At 36.1% G+C, this 14298-nt stretch overlaps 1 long non-coding RNA gene across 21 annotated transcripts; it reads left to right on the top strand.

Annotated features, from left to right (window-relative positions):
- The first annotated feature begins 6375 nt into the window (after positions 1-6375).
- LOC145567517 (uncharacterized) lies at positions 6376-10201 on the top strand. 21 transcript variants are annotated; one of them, XR_014095662.1, is made up of 9 exons: positions 6376-6693; positions 6889-6968; positions 7055-7130; positions 7205-7256; positions 7724-7813; positions 8059-8096; positions 8688-8753; positions 9472-9538; positions 9715-10201. It is a non-coding gene; the product is annotated as an uncharacterized LOC145567517 (long non-coding RNA). The 21 variants fall into 21 exon arrangements; XR_014095661.1 differs by lacking the exon at positions 7205-7256; XR_014095669.1 differs by having other exon boundaries at positions 7055-7107; positions 7724-8753; positions 9472-10201.
- Positions 10202-14298: the final 4097 nt, after the last annotated feature.

Below are 14298 nucleotides of genomic sequence, written 5' to 3'. Positions count from 1 at the left end.
GAAGTTCGTGGAGCAGATATATGTATGTGTTATTCAACTAGCATATTATATAGTGTTGATGGCTTTAAAACAAGGTTTTATTTCCATTACTATTCATCAATAATTAATGTATCCGGCCATTTGGTGGTAGTTAGCATTATTATTAATTAGGGCCGTAGTCAGAATTTTTTAAATGGTGTAGTCAACTTTTTTATTAGAATGTTAAAAAAAAAAAAAAAAATCAACTTTGTTAGTTGTTACATGCTTAGGGTTTGTTCTACTCAGCTTAATTTCAGTTTAATTTAATTCAGTTCATCTCTAATCAGTTCAATTTAATTCCTAATTTAATTTGCTTCTCTCATAAACAACTCATTTCAACTCTATTCAGTTTAGTTCAGTTCAACCCCAATCAGTTAAATTTAGTTTAGTTCAATTCAATTCAATTGTTTTTCGTATATCAGAACAGGCCCTATGTTCAAATTCTGGAAATGATTTCTATTTTTGTCTCAAACATGTTTGATTTTTAATCCGGGTAGAATTATATCAGCCAACAAATAAAACATATCAACTATTTCAGGTGAAAACAATGGGACCTTCGGATGAGGTTCTTACTATGGGCTGAAGATTGATCTCGGTCCAAGTGATGACTGGGCCGAGGATTTCCTGCACAGCAAACACACGTAAACTGGCCTCGGGAGTTGTGGCGAGGAAGGCCCCTCCGACACCAAGCTCAATACAGTGTTTAGATAGAGAAAGCTATGCAAGAGTATTAATTACTTGAGGCTTTGTGTACATGACCGTAAAGAGAGGGAAATGATGGCTTTTATACCTTGGCTCAAATAGGAGGAATGGCCTTGAGGTCAAATGGGCTTGCCATGTTGACTAGGCTTTTAACTGACTTGACATGACTTGGGAGGATTGAACCTTGGCCTTGAGCTTGGTAATTGAATCATTTTGGATCAGCCCAATTGGAGTAAATTGGACTCAAACATCAGCCAACAAATGAAATATATCAGTAAAGCCTGCTGCATGCGTGCGACACCCAATACCTTCTCAAATATATATAATCAATATAAAGTTAATATTTTTTTTTTTTGAAACTAAATATAAAGTAATATTGTGAAACTTCATATACTGATAATTGGAAAAAAAATGTTTGTCAATTACTCCTTCCGTTCCCTTTTGATAGTCCCTTATGAGCATTTTTCACGAGAATTAATAAACACAAATAAGAATAGTAAAAGTACATTGAAAAAGTAAATTGATATTAGGTATGCAAAAAAGTAGAGAGAGAAAGTAATAAAAGTATATAGGAAAATATAATTTACATGGAAAAGTTAAATTTGCACAAATATAGTTGCAAATTGGAGGAAATTTTGGTAAAAAATTAATATTAATGGTTGTTGGAAAAAGCAAATAGGGTGAACATTTTGAGACTAAAATTTGCCCATAAAAGACTATCATTTTGGAACGGAGGGAGTACTATGGAAAGAAGAGCGGTAAAGTCAAACTAATTATTCTATGCCCCATGTATGTAATACCACTACGTCACATTGTTTCAAACAAAATGTAAAAATACTCCACCAACTTCATTTAATATTACAAAATCTCTATACATATCCCTCATCATATATTCTAAACTTTTTTTTAAAAAAATAAAAAGATACACCCATGTATGAAACTGTTAAGATAACTTATGGAAAAAAATAAACTTTTTTTTTCTTCGTATAAAGGGTCAATATAGATTAAATCTTTTAGCCAAAAATTTAGTATAGGAATATGTCATTGGTAGTATATGCATTTGATTTTACACATGAGTACAAAAGCTGGAGTAATGTGTTAGATACCCGTACTCAATCACGCTTACTACCATAATAATGTTAATGTATACTGAGTATTGACAAATGAAACAGTTGAATATGAGAGTAGGTGTGGATTTTGGGGTTAGTATTATTGCAAAACAAATAAGAGTGGACGTCGTTGAACCTGCACCTGACTATAATTTAATGGAATTTTGTGAAATGTCAACCCTTTAATTCATATTCCATATTTAGACCTTATCCAACATTGTCACGTGTGGATCATTTTTTCTCTGATAATTAGGGCTGCAAACGATCCGAGTCGAGCCGAGTTTTAGTCTGTTCGAGCTAAACTTGATAAGAACTATTCATATTCGAACTATCTCGAGCTTGAACGAGCTTTTAAAAATCTTGTTCGAGCTGGGCTTGTTAAGAATTTGGCTTGTTCGAGCTTTGTTCACGAACATACTCGTTTGCATTTCGAGTTTAAGTTCAAGCTTGAACGGGTCTAAATTGGGTTGATTAAATAAACGAGCCTTAATTTATCATTTAAAAAAATGGTTTCTTTCAAATTTTAACACATCCATTTAATTTTATATAAGATGTTTATATTTTTTCTATAAAAAAAGGTAATGACGGAGTTTTCATGCTTTTATATGATGAAATAATTAGTACTTTTTACAAATATGTATGAATAAAAGATATATAAATTTTTCAAATTTTAATTGGGCGTGAAAAAACTTATAAATTGACTTAAACGAGCTGTTCATGAACATTACCGAGTCGAACATGTTGTTGTTCGAGCTTTGTTCATTTATTTGACGAGCTTAAGATTTTTGTTCAACCTTGTTTGTTAGCTTAACAAACGAGTTTTGACCAAGCTGACCGAGCTTGTTCGAGAGTAATTCACAAACGTATCGGCTCATTTACACCCCTACTCATAATCTCAACTTCCCAACCTTGTTTCACATTACAAATTTTTTACTTCCTATCATATTTAATTTAAGCGTTACACTTGTTCTAATCATCTGATTTTAATTGTATTTATTTATGCTAATACCTAAAAAATGTGTAAAATTGCAATGTTTAAGCAAGATTAAGGACGAAAGTGTATGAATTAAATTAAATAAGGCAAATGACGAATCTCTGAGAAAAATAAATGAAAAATTATACTACGTACAATAGATAAATTCAAAATTTATGGTTTTGAGGATTATTTCTTGAAGTCACAGTTCTTCTTGATGCACAAAAGTCTCAATTTTCTGTTTTGTAAAACCTCAATAGAAAAGCTCAACTATTTTATAAAACCAAATTCAATTTTATTGAATTAGCACGTGTGCCTTATATAAGCATTAGTCGCATTAAAAAGCATAGATAACTATTTCTTCCATTCCTTGAGTAACAAAAGTTTCTTTGAAATTTAATTAGGAGATATAATGTAGTAACTAGTTATTGGCCCAGAGCGATGCCCCTGTCATCATGAATTTATAAGTTTGATCCAAATTACTTTAAAAGGATTAATGTTAAAAAATATTATTTTTTTGAACGGGAAGTAATAATATGATTAAATAAAAGTCATATAGCATCTACAATAATAAAGATATGTAAACCACAAATTTAGAGAAAATATCATAACATTTACAATCAAAATCATAAATAATTTGCATATTTGGCATAGCTCGTACTCCACCGCTTCAAGCTTGACGCGAGCAATGATTTTCGATGTCTTTGCATCTTTCCAAGTTGAGACCTCCGCAATCCGTGCTGATGTTTTGATCGACCAAAATCCCAAACCCATAGGAATCCAAATCACCTTCCCAATTATTAAAAGAACCCTAAAAATAAAATTTCCATCCATGGATGAGAATCAAAATCCCAGAAAATTGAAAAAATCCCAGAAAATTGGGACATACTCTCACAAATGGAGAAAACAAAACAAAACAAACAAAACAAAACAAAAAACTAAATTGAATTAAAGAAAAAGGGTCGAAATTAGTCTAATTTCCAGAGAAATTAGACTATTTTTGGCCTAAACAGTCAAGAAAACTAAAACCCTAGAAGAGAAAGGAGAGAGAAGAGATAAAAAGAAAACAATTCCTTTTGTATACCGCCGGTGCACAATAAAAATACTGTCCATCAATAATTATCACGTGCCATTTGTAGCCATAGTGTCTGCAGACTCTGCACTCTGCAGTGCCCAAAATAAAGAGAAAACAAATTTACTTTTTTTTTTTTTGATTAATTTTTTTTTTTTATCTTAGCTTTCTATCTCCAACCAGAAATTTGTTGAAATTTTCCCAAAAATTATGATTTAATCCAACCTCAAAGCTGCTATCTCAACTAGTAATTGAGCCAAATCTTAGCGAAAGTCTGGTGGATTTGTTACAAATTTAAATCAAATCACAATACGTTATAATTCAAGAGTAGTTTATTATCATTCATCTTTCACATTTTCGCTCCAATTGACTGAGGTTTTCGTCGCTTTAAACAAATTGTTAATTTCCTGCTTATATTTAACTTTTGTTTATATTAAATTTTTTATTTAAAAAATAAAATAAAAACACAATAACACTCAAAAGTTACCCTTTTATATACAAAAAGTTACCCTTAAACTCACAAAAGTCACCCTCTATCTAAAAAAAGTTATCCTTAAACATACATAAACTACCCTTAAACACACACAAGTTACCCTTTTATTTACAAAAAAGTTACCCTTAAACTCACAAAAGTCACCCTCAATCTAAAAAAAGTTATCCTTAAACACACATAAACTACCCTTAAATACATATAAGTTACCCTTTTATTTACAAAAAGTTACCCTTAAAATCACAAAAGTCACCCTCAATCTAAAAAAAGTTATCCTTAAACACACATAAACTACCCTTAAACACATACAAGTTACCCTTTTATTTACAAAAAGTTACCCTTAAACTCACAAAAGTCACCCTCAATCTAAAAAAAGTTATCCTTAAACAAACACATACGAAGCATAAGTTACCCTTAAACATACACAAGTTAATCCATTATAATACAACCAAAAAAAAAAAAAAAGTTATCAAACCTTCATTACAAAACGCTGAACATCATTACAATCTTCAATAGGACACATCTTCACTATAACTTTTTTCTTCTTCAAAGACTTTTTATCCACCAATTTAGTTGATTCTACTTAAAAAAATTACTGTAACATTAGAAAGAACAAAAACAAGGAGAAGAGGTAAGATGAAAAAGCAATGAAGAGGAGAGAGAGAGGGGATAAGGAGATTATAATTATATAAAGACCAAAATGTAGAAAAGAAAAGAGGAGAGAGAAAAAAATCAGAAAGTGTTTTTGGAGGAGAAGACAAAATCAAAGAGGTAAATAAAAAAGTACGAGTAAAAAAAATCCCTGGCACGTGAGAAGATTAGAAGAGGACAATAATTCCTCAAATTGGGCCGCGCGCCATACACTAAATATTGTACACTGGCCTTTTTTAAAAATTTGTGAAAAGAAAAAAGGGGCGTATGAATCAAATAGCAATGTTGAAAAATATTAATAAGTGAATAAAAATATAATAATTTATACTCCCTTCGCCCCAAATTACTCGCAACGGTTTGACTTTTTGCACTATTTACACATCTCCCTTTGACCATCTTTTTTAACTATTATATGAAAATGTAATCATTTAAGATATAGTTGGGTCTATTTTAATGTATAATTTCTTAATATAAACTTTTTATAACTTATAAATATATAATAAAAGATATCAACGGTCAAACATATGCATTGACAAGCATGTCTAGTCAAAATGTTGCAAGTAAAGTGGGACAGATGGAATAATATATTGCATAAATGTATACTTCATATAAGATATAATCAAATGTATAACTGTTTATATATTAAATATGAGTACAAAATAACACGTGATGATAATTTTTGGTTAAAATATTTCCCGCCATTTCCAATACTATGATCAATTTCTATCAAATAAGATAGTAGATTAATTATTGTGTAATAGTTTAGGAATTTATATGCTATAAGATATTTTTTGCAATGAATAATGCTTTTATAGATTTTTTTTTTATTTTTTTTATTTTTAAAGAATGCTTTTATAGAGCACAAAGATAGGGAATTTTTCTTCTTAAATTATAATTTTAATTTTAACAATGAAACAGTTAAATATGTTATATTCAAAATAAAGTTGCTCATTGACAAAACTTATTAATTTCAGTGAATATTTTAAGATCCTAATTAATTTTTGTGTTATACTTTAGTTGTCCTTGTTATGTTAGTAGAGTGAAGTGAAATTTTGATTATAACCAAAAACTAAACTGTAAAATAATCTTTGTGATCATTTTTTATTTTGCTATTCTATTGATGTAATTCGTAAATCTCTATTACTATATATATTTCTAACAAAGAGACATTCTCTTCATCAATATAGTTGTTGATTTGTTCATGATCATAATAGTTTATTTTATTAATTATATTTTTATTTTTTAAAAGCATATATCTATAACCCTTACTAAAATATGAGAACTTCTACTGTAGCTTAGTAATAGTGTATTCCCCGTTATGCCCTTAGTGCGTGAAAATACTTACTTGCCCTTGGTCCAATTAATTTGCTAAGTCCCTCATCTTTGGTCTGCCACTTTCTCCCTGTTTCCTCCTCTTCCCCTCTCTTCTGTCACGTTCTCATTAGCATTCTTCTCCTCCTTTTCCTCTGCTTCACACCTTCCTTTAATTCCCATTCCCCCCCTCTTTTAAGCTGCCTTGGTCCACTTCTTTTGCTCATTCATGTATGCCACTTTCTCTCTCCTCCTTCTCTTCCCCAATTCGCGAACCCTAATGACGGCGGTGGTAATGGTGGCTTTGTATCTAGCCATTGAAAGAAAGTTCAATGAATTCGAGGTCTGGGGTCTCATTAATTCATCGGTTCGTTTCTTACTCTTTCCCCTTCATTACTTTTCAATTTTGCTTCGATTTAATTGGATTTTTTGCTGATTTTTTTTTCTCGAAAGATAGGAGATTTAATTGTTAGGTAATTTTTTCACAATTAATTTATAGTACTCTAGTTGAATTTCCAGTGTTTTTTTTTTATTTTTTATTTTATTTTTATTTTTGTGTTAGATTCTGATTATGAAACTAATTCAATCATGGTTTGTGAGCACAACACCACTTCATTCCTTCAAAGAAAAGGGTCATGGTGGGTATGTATTTTTTATTTTTATAATTTCTGTACATTTTCAGTAATTTTCAGTACCTAATGCTTCGTTTGGCTGCTTTTCTTTTGAAGAAAGGAGAGAGATTCGTTTCCAAGGAGTAATTATCAGAATATGAATGATGAAGGTGAATTTGAGCTCTTTCTTCGAGTAAGTCTCTGATTTAATTTTTTTCATGAGTTTAATTTGATTTTTTGAGATTTATTTTTCTGTTTTTTTAATAGAGTTTTAACAATGATTTAATTGGCTAATATCACTGGAAAGGAGCGTGAACAGGTAATTTAGGAATATGCTCATTTTCAAGTTTACTACTCTATTAGTGATTTTGCTGCTCACTTAACTGAATATAGTTCCCTTTGTACATAATATATTAGAATTACAGACATATACTTTTTGATATTCTATAAAATTGTCATTGACCCTAATAGTATTAATTGATTTATGATCTGGATGCCGAATATATTTTTTGGGTAATTGCAAAGCTTTAGATAAAAGAACCTCTAAGCTTGAACATGAGGGAGTTTAACGTTAATTATCATATTGTCTGAATCCTTCAATGTGACATGTATTATATATTTTTGCATGATTCAGATCTATCCAATGAAAGGAACGCCTTAGGTTTAACAAAAAAAAAAGTAATTATGAGTAAAGTCTGTCGCAAATAAAACAAAAGTTTTGCTTTATTTAAGTAATTAAGCATACTAAGAACTAATCCTAACTGATTCTTTGCTTTGATTGTGAAGAAGGTTTAGGCGTCCTAAGTAAAAATCCTTGCAGAAGCAATTAGACACTACAAGTTTTATGGATGAAGCTTTGAAGCAGCTAGGTACAATGTGAGACTCGGGTGATTAAACATTTAAACTTAGGTTATAGGGTGACATTTATATTCATGCATTCACGCCCATATATTGTTGCTTGCATATTAGTGTCAAACCTTTAAATAGGCCACATCAAAGATTAATTAATCTCGTACGGACCTAGCTTGTTATTTCATTATGATTAATATAATAAGAATATATTGATTTGGAGATGATATTAGATTTATTGCAGGGATGCTTATTAATTTGTTGTTCCTCAGGATGTGTAAAGCTATAGAGAGTATGTTAAATTGTGAAGGTACTAATTTTTTAAGGTACCGCTTATGTTAGAGCATATGGTTATGTTTTTCGTGTTTTCAATCAACTGAACTGTGAAGGGATTATAAAGAATTAAGAATTCATTGTTATGCTTTGACTCGGGCTACTAAACCAGTCCATCACAAAACTATGCCTCTTTTCTACCATTTTGTAGCATTTTTAAAACTTTGATTATCATCCTACTCTCTAAATTACTCCAAGTTTAGTAAGTTGTGAAAAATAGTATTATTTTGAAAAAGATAGTGCAAATTTGGAAGTTGGATGGACTATAGACTGTAAAAAAAAAAAAATTTAAGAAAAAAAAAACCTATGAGACTTAGAATATGATCAGAAGGAGAGAAGGTATTTTAGTATTGTGTATTTTATATACTCTAACAAGATATGTTGTCAATTAATCCTGAACAAACTAAAAGTATGAAACTTATTAGTATATGATGTACTATTTTCCCATTAATACCATTTGATTATATTTGCATACTATTATTGGAATCTTCTATATTATTATTGTCCAAGTATGACAAGGGTGGCTACTTGTTCTTACCATCTTATGTTATGCAAACGAATGGTTTAGGAAAGCAGCAAGAAGCGATGAGGAAAACTTCACGTCTCCACCACAACATTGCAGAAAGTGTTGGAGGTACAACAAATTAGAGCCCCTTAGTCTTTATCTAAATGGCTTTTATTTATTTGTTTATTTATCAATCAGCTTCTCAAATTCTTAACTAGCCCGATTTCATCATGATGTAAGTTTGCAGTGTTTTGCCCCCCCTTTTTTGGTTATGTGATTATACCCTTAAACCTCTGCACATCTGAATTGTGTACAATAAGTATCTTTAGTTTTTCCTTTGACAGTTGGACTGGTTTCACTTATACCATTTAGTCTTGTGTCTTGTTAAAAAAAAAAAAACGGATCAAATCCTCTAGAATTATTGAGTCTGGTTGTTCTAATCGAATGGATTTATTTTTATTATTTTTTTATTATTTAAAAATTTGAAAGATAAATTGAATATTCTATCCATCCTTAATTAAATACCAATCATTCTTGAGCTCAAATCGGAGAGGAGGGTTATAATTTCTCTTGTAGTAATTAGCACTTCAGAGATCATAAAGGTCTTTGATAGTTTGTTTATACACCGTGAACAATGCCAGCTCCTCAATAATTCGAACTTAAGTTGGCTGTAGTCGTTAATTTTTGGCTCTACTTTTCTACTTATTAGTTTTTATTTTCCTATTTTTAATGCTTTAACTTTGTTCAATTTTGCCTATTTTGTTTTGCCCGCCTGTTTCCCTGTTTTGTGTTGAAATCTATTTGCTCTATTTTGTTTTGAAATCTATTTTGTCCTGTTTTGTTGAAGGAACTAATATAACCAGAAGGGAAGCCCAGCAACGTTGTGCAGAAGTTGCTTTTGATGAATTTAGCTGGTAAGGTTACCTGAATAAATTTTGGTCTTTTATTTGTATTATCATTTTCTTCTCTGCCTTTCTATGATTCCTTAATATGTGAGGCTTTATGTATCAATAAGCTTGGCTTTACTGCTACAATAACATATATCCTTTATGGAGATGCTGTCCCAAAATACTACTCCATGCCTTTCCAGTATGGAGATGATGTCCTGTTCCTAGGATACAAAGCAGTGCTGGGCTATAGGGGATTCTCAAATACCTCGAGAACTGATACTTAGCTAGCACTCGCAGAGCACCAAGGCAAGTATATGACAGGATTGGCAGCAGTTTTCAAGAGCCTTGCCTATCCTTGATCTTCCTCCATCATTCAGGTTTCTATCACATCCGATGGATTCCAAATGATGTGCCTCTTCGACTGAATTGTATATGTCCCATTTATTATATTGATATTTTGGTTTTCAGATATAGCCATCTGGCACTTGAATAGATTTATAGGGATTTTTGGTTTTCATTTTCTTGTTCTTCTTAATCTTATTTCTTTTTTTTTTTTTTTATTATTTTTTTATTTTGGGTGATGTATTCATGGAGTAAAGTTGGTGTACAAAATTATTTGTTTTGATGATGGCATAATAAGAATGTTACACCATTACAAATGGCAAAAAAGATTTTAGCTTGCTTTTCTTTCTAAGGTCTAATAGTTTTAAGTTACTGTGTTTCTCTACCGTCTTTTTATTCTGTCTGTTTGAATTTACTTTTTAATTTCTATACAATAATTTTATTGACTATCTGTTCTGTTCAAATTAAGAGTATATAGCCTTAAGTCATTACAAGTGTTTTGGGTATTTTATACCCCGCCAAGTAGCCCAAACAGCGTTTGACACGAGTCACTAGAGGGGGCACCAGCTTGGACCTTCCAGATGGTGACACGTATCGAGCACAAACAGCTCCTGAATTAGAGTATTTAATGATCCCAAGTGGACCAATGAGAGAGCGACACGTGTCGCCCTAGGAGGCGCCCAAATGGCCTCTCAGGACGTGTGACACGTGTCACTCAGATATCATTTCTGAAAAGGCGGCCTTCAAAGGCCCAAACTTTTAGGCGCCGCAAAACGGCGTGCCCTAATCCCTAGGTCATCAAACCCTAGGGAGGGCACACTTTCCAACGACCCTATAAATAGGGACACTTCCCTCATTTATGATGGGACGTTATATTGGCATTAATTACAAAGCTGTCGTTCTCAAGAAACAGACATCACCTGAGCTTGGAATCCGAGCAGATCACTTAATTTCCGCACGTTTTACTCCGAATACCGTACTAACTTAATCTTCGGAGGCGGACCACCGACCATTCGGTGCTCCGTTTGCTTTGCAGGTACAAGCATCCTTGCGGAATCCAGTCTAGAGCTATAACTCTCCCGAGGGACATAAAAAAACCTCGAAACATTTGGCGCCGTCTGTGGGGAGAGTACCTCGAAAATGGCTTCCCAAGAACAACCTGTGCTGCCTCCAGAGACCAATTGACTTCTGGAAGAAATAGAGGTCCAGACGGACCATGACTCAGGTGACGACGCAGATGTCGAAACCTATGTGGCCCCAAACGGGTCACTCATCTCTAAGCGCCTACGTCAGAAAGACAGGTGGCAGCGCAATGCTAACCAGGCGAGTACTAGTAGGCCCCTGTGACCCTCAAGTAAGCCCACAGGTTCGCCGACTGATGCCTCCCAGGCGGCAGGATCAACCCCAGTCACCCGTGACGAGCTCATGAAGTTCATAAGTAGCCTCAAGTGTGAAATTAAGGGATTAATCAACAAGCAGACGGCTGCCCCTAGAAAGGAGTAGTCGGCCACAAGGCCTGCCAAATCTGGACAGCAGAAGTCGGTCCGGGACCGACAGCAGAAGTCGGTCCAGGACCGACAACCGACTCCTCACCCTGCTCCAAAGGAGAAGGCTCGACCTCAGTTTGATCTGTCAAGACTCCGTTTCCCTAAAACGGTGACAAGAAAGGCCATCCGGCATGTACAGCCGGATGGTAGCAAAAAATCATTTCCTGATGCTCGTCAGTACATCGACCAGCTAAGGAATCAGCAGCTGTCGGAGTCGGCTTCTACGTCGACTTATCACGACAGCTTTTAGAGTACCTCAGTGAGGAATTCTCCGTCAGTACCGGGGACTCCCTCAAGCGGCCCTCTCATACAGTCGGGGCCTCATGTGATCAATTCGGCGCAGTATGTGTCACAACCACTATACAGACCGCCTGCTTTGCCTTACATCTAGCCCGCCTTCTTCGGAGGGCAAGCGGCATATAACAATCAGCCTTTGGACTGGCAGCTTCGGCTACAAAACCTTGTGGAGCAACCCTCTGCCTTCTCCAGGGAAATAGCCGAGACCGAACAACCAGCCAAGGTAAAAAATGTCATGGTTGGAACCTATGATGGTACCTCCAACCCTGAAGACCACCTCTTGGCATACACCCACCTCATGTACTTATAGGGGTTGGACGATGTCGCCTGGTGTCGTTGCTTCCCAGCCACCCTGAAGGGCATAGCCCAGTAGTGGTTCGGCAATCTGCCGGCTGGTTGCATAAACAGCTTCAAGACGCTTACGTTCTTGTTTGCTTCTAACTTCTCTATGAACATCCCTGCAAAGAAAACGAGCCTTGATTTAGGCCATGTGCAGCAGGGAGATAGAGAAGGGCTGCGATCATACGTCAGGCGGTTTCTGGTGAGAATCCAGATCCAAGGACTGTCTGACGAAGTGGTTTTTACAGACTTTTTCAAAGGTCTGAAGGACGGGTCGACTTTCAAGTTCGAACTCGTCCGTAAGAAAATCTTCACCCTCCAAGGAGCCCTGATGGAGGCGGACGCTAATATACATGCGACCGAGCTCTACTCCTCTAATAAGTAGTCGGACTCTAAGAAGTCTGACCGACAGAAGGAGAGTCGGCCTGCTCAGCCGTCTCTAAAACCAGAAGAGAGCAAAAAGAAAAAACAAATCTGGGCGGTTGATAACTCCGATCAGCCGGCCCAGAAGAAAAAGAAAGAGTGGAAGCCGTACGTTCCAAGGTACGAGTTCCACAAGGAAAGCTACTCCATCCTCATGGAGATTAAGGATCGGCTGACTCTTGAGAAGCCGACTCTTATGAAAGGTTCCGCTGAAAATCGGAACAAAAATAAGCACTGTCACTACCATGAGGATGTCGGCCATGACACAAACGACTGCTTCAGCCTAAAGCGGGCGCTTGACCGTCTGGCCGACAAAGGAGCGCTGAAATCCTATGTGAAGTCCAAAGTGGCTTTAAAATTGAATCCTGGGAAGTCGAGCAAAAAGACTCCCTAGCATGCTATCAGCTCTGAAACGGATGAGGAACCGGTTTATACGATAGCAGGCGGATTCGCCGGTGGTGGTCCAACCATCCGGGGCAACAAGGACCATCTGAGAAAGATGGTCCATTTTGTTGATGAGGGACAGGCGGTCAGCACATCTGCCTTCCCTGAAGTCATTATCACCGAAAAGGACAGAGGCAAAGTCCGTCGGCCGCACGATGACCTTGTGGTCATAGAATGCAAAGTGGCCAACGAATTGGTTGGTCGCATCTTAATTGACACAGGAAGCTCCTCAGACATCATTAGCTACAAATGTCTATCCAACCTTAAATACAGGCCGGATAGTATGATGGATGTCTCCCACCCCCTTGTGGGTTTTGGGGGAGGAGTTGTGCATCCAGTTGGACGCATTGATTTGCCCATCTGACTGGGGGAAAAAGGTAGCGGTCGACACATGACCATCTGATTCCTGGTGGTCAAGGAGCTGACTGCCTACAATCTCATCCTTGGCCGACCCACTCTTAATGAGTGCAAGGCAGTCATCATTCCCGCTCTCATGCTTGTCAAGTATGAGAAGGATGATGGGACTGCTGGCTCCCTGAACGGGGATCAGAAGACAGCTTGAGAATGCTATCTCTCGGACGTCAAGCCTCCGGCTGCTGCATCCGGTCAGGGCAAAGAGCCAATAGACCTTGATGAAATCAAGGATGACCATCCGACCCCACCAGCCTAATCCTCTGGTGGTGGTAAAAAAAGAAAAGCAATAGCAATCACTGACCGGGGAGCGGTGAGACGACCTCCGTCCCCAGCCGGCTGGTGAGCACATTGATATTCTTCTGGACGACAGTTGCCCAGAGCGAACTGTTAAGGTGGGGACGACTGCTTTTGCTAAGTTGGGCGCAAGCTTGCATCAACTGCTGAACGAATTCAAAGACATTTTTGCCTTTGAAGTGGAAGAGATGCTAGGCATCCGCCCTGATCTTACTGTCCACAAACTCGCCGTGGATCCTAAAAAGAAGCCCATTCGGCAAAAGAAAAGAAACCATGGCGAGGAAAGAAGTCAGGCAGCAACTGCCGAAGTTAAAAAGCTGTTAGACGCTGGGTTCATTCGGCCATGTAACTTCCCTGAATGGGTTGCAAATGTTGTGCTTGTTAAGAAGCCGAATGGTACCTGGCGCATGTGTGTAGATTACACTGACTTAAACAGAGCATGTCCGAAGGAAAGTTATCCACTTCCAAAGATCGACAGCCTGGTCGACTCAACTGCTGGACATGCCCTGATGAGCTTTATGGACGCCTATTCAGGCTTTCATCAGATTCCCCTGTGGAAAAAAGATCAAGAGAAGACGACATTCGTCACTGATTAGGGGTTATTCTGTTATAATGTAATGCCGTTTGGTTTGAAGAATGCGCCTGCTACTTTCCAACGCATGATCAATACAGTCTTCATTAATC

This window comes from Chenopodium album, chromosome 11 (genome assembly GCF_948465745.1).
Source record: "Chenopodium album chromosome 11, dcCheAlbu1.1, whole genome shotgun sequence".
NCBI classification, from domain to species: Eukaryota; Viridiplantae; Streptophyta; class Magnoliopsida; order Caryophyllales; family Amaranthaceae; genus Chenopodium; species Chenopodium album.
Note: the sequence above shows the minus strand (reverse complement) of the source record. Positions and strands in the feature narration are given on the sequence as shown.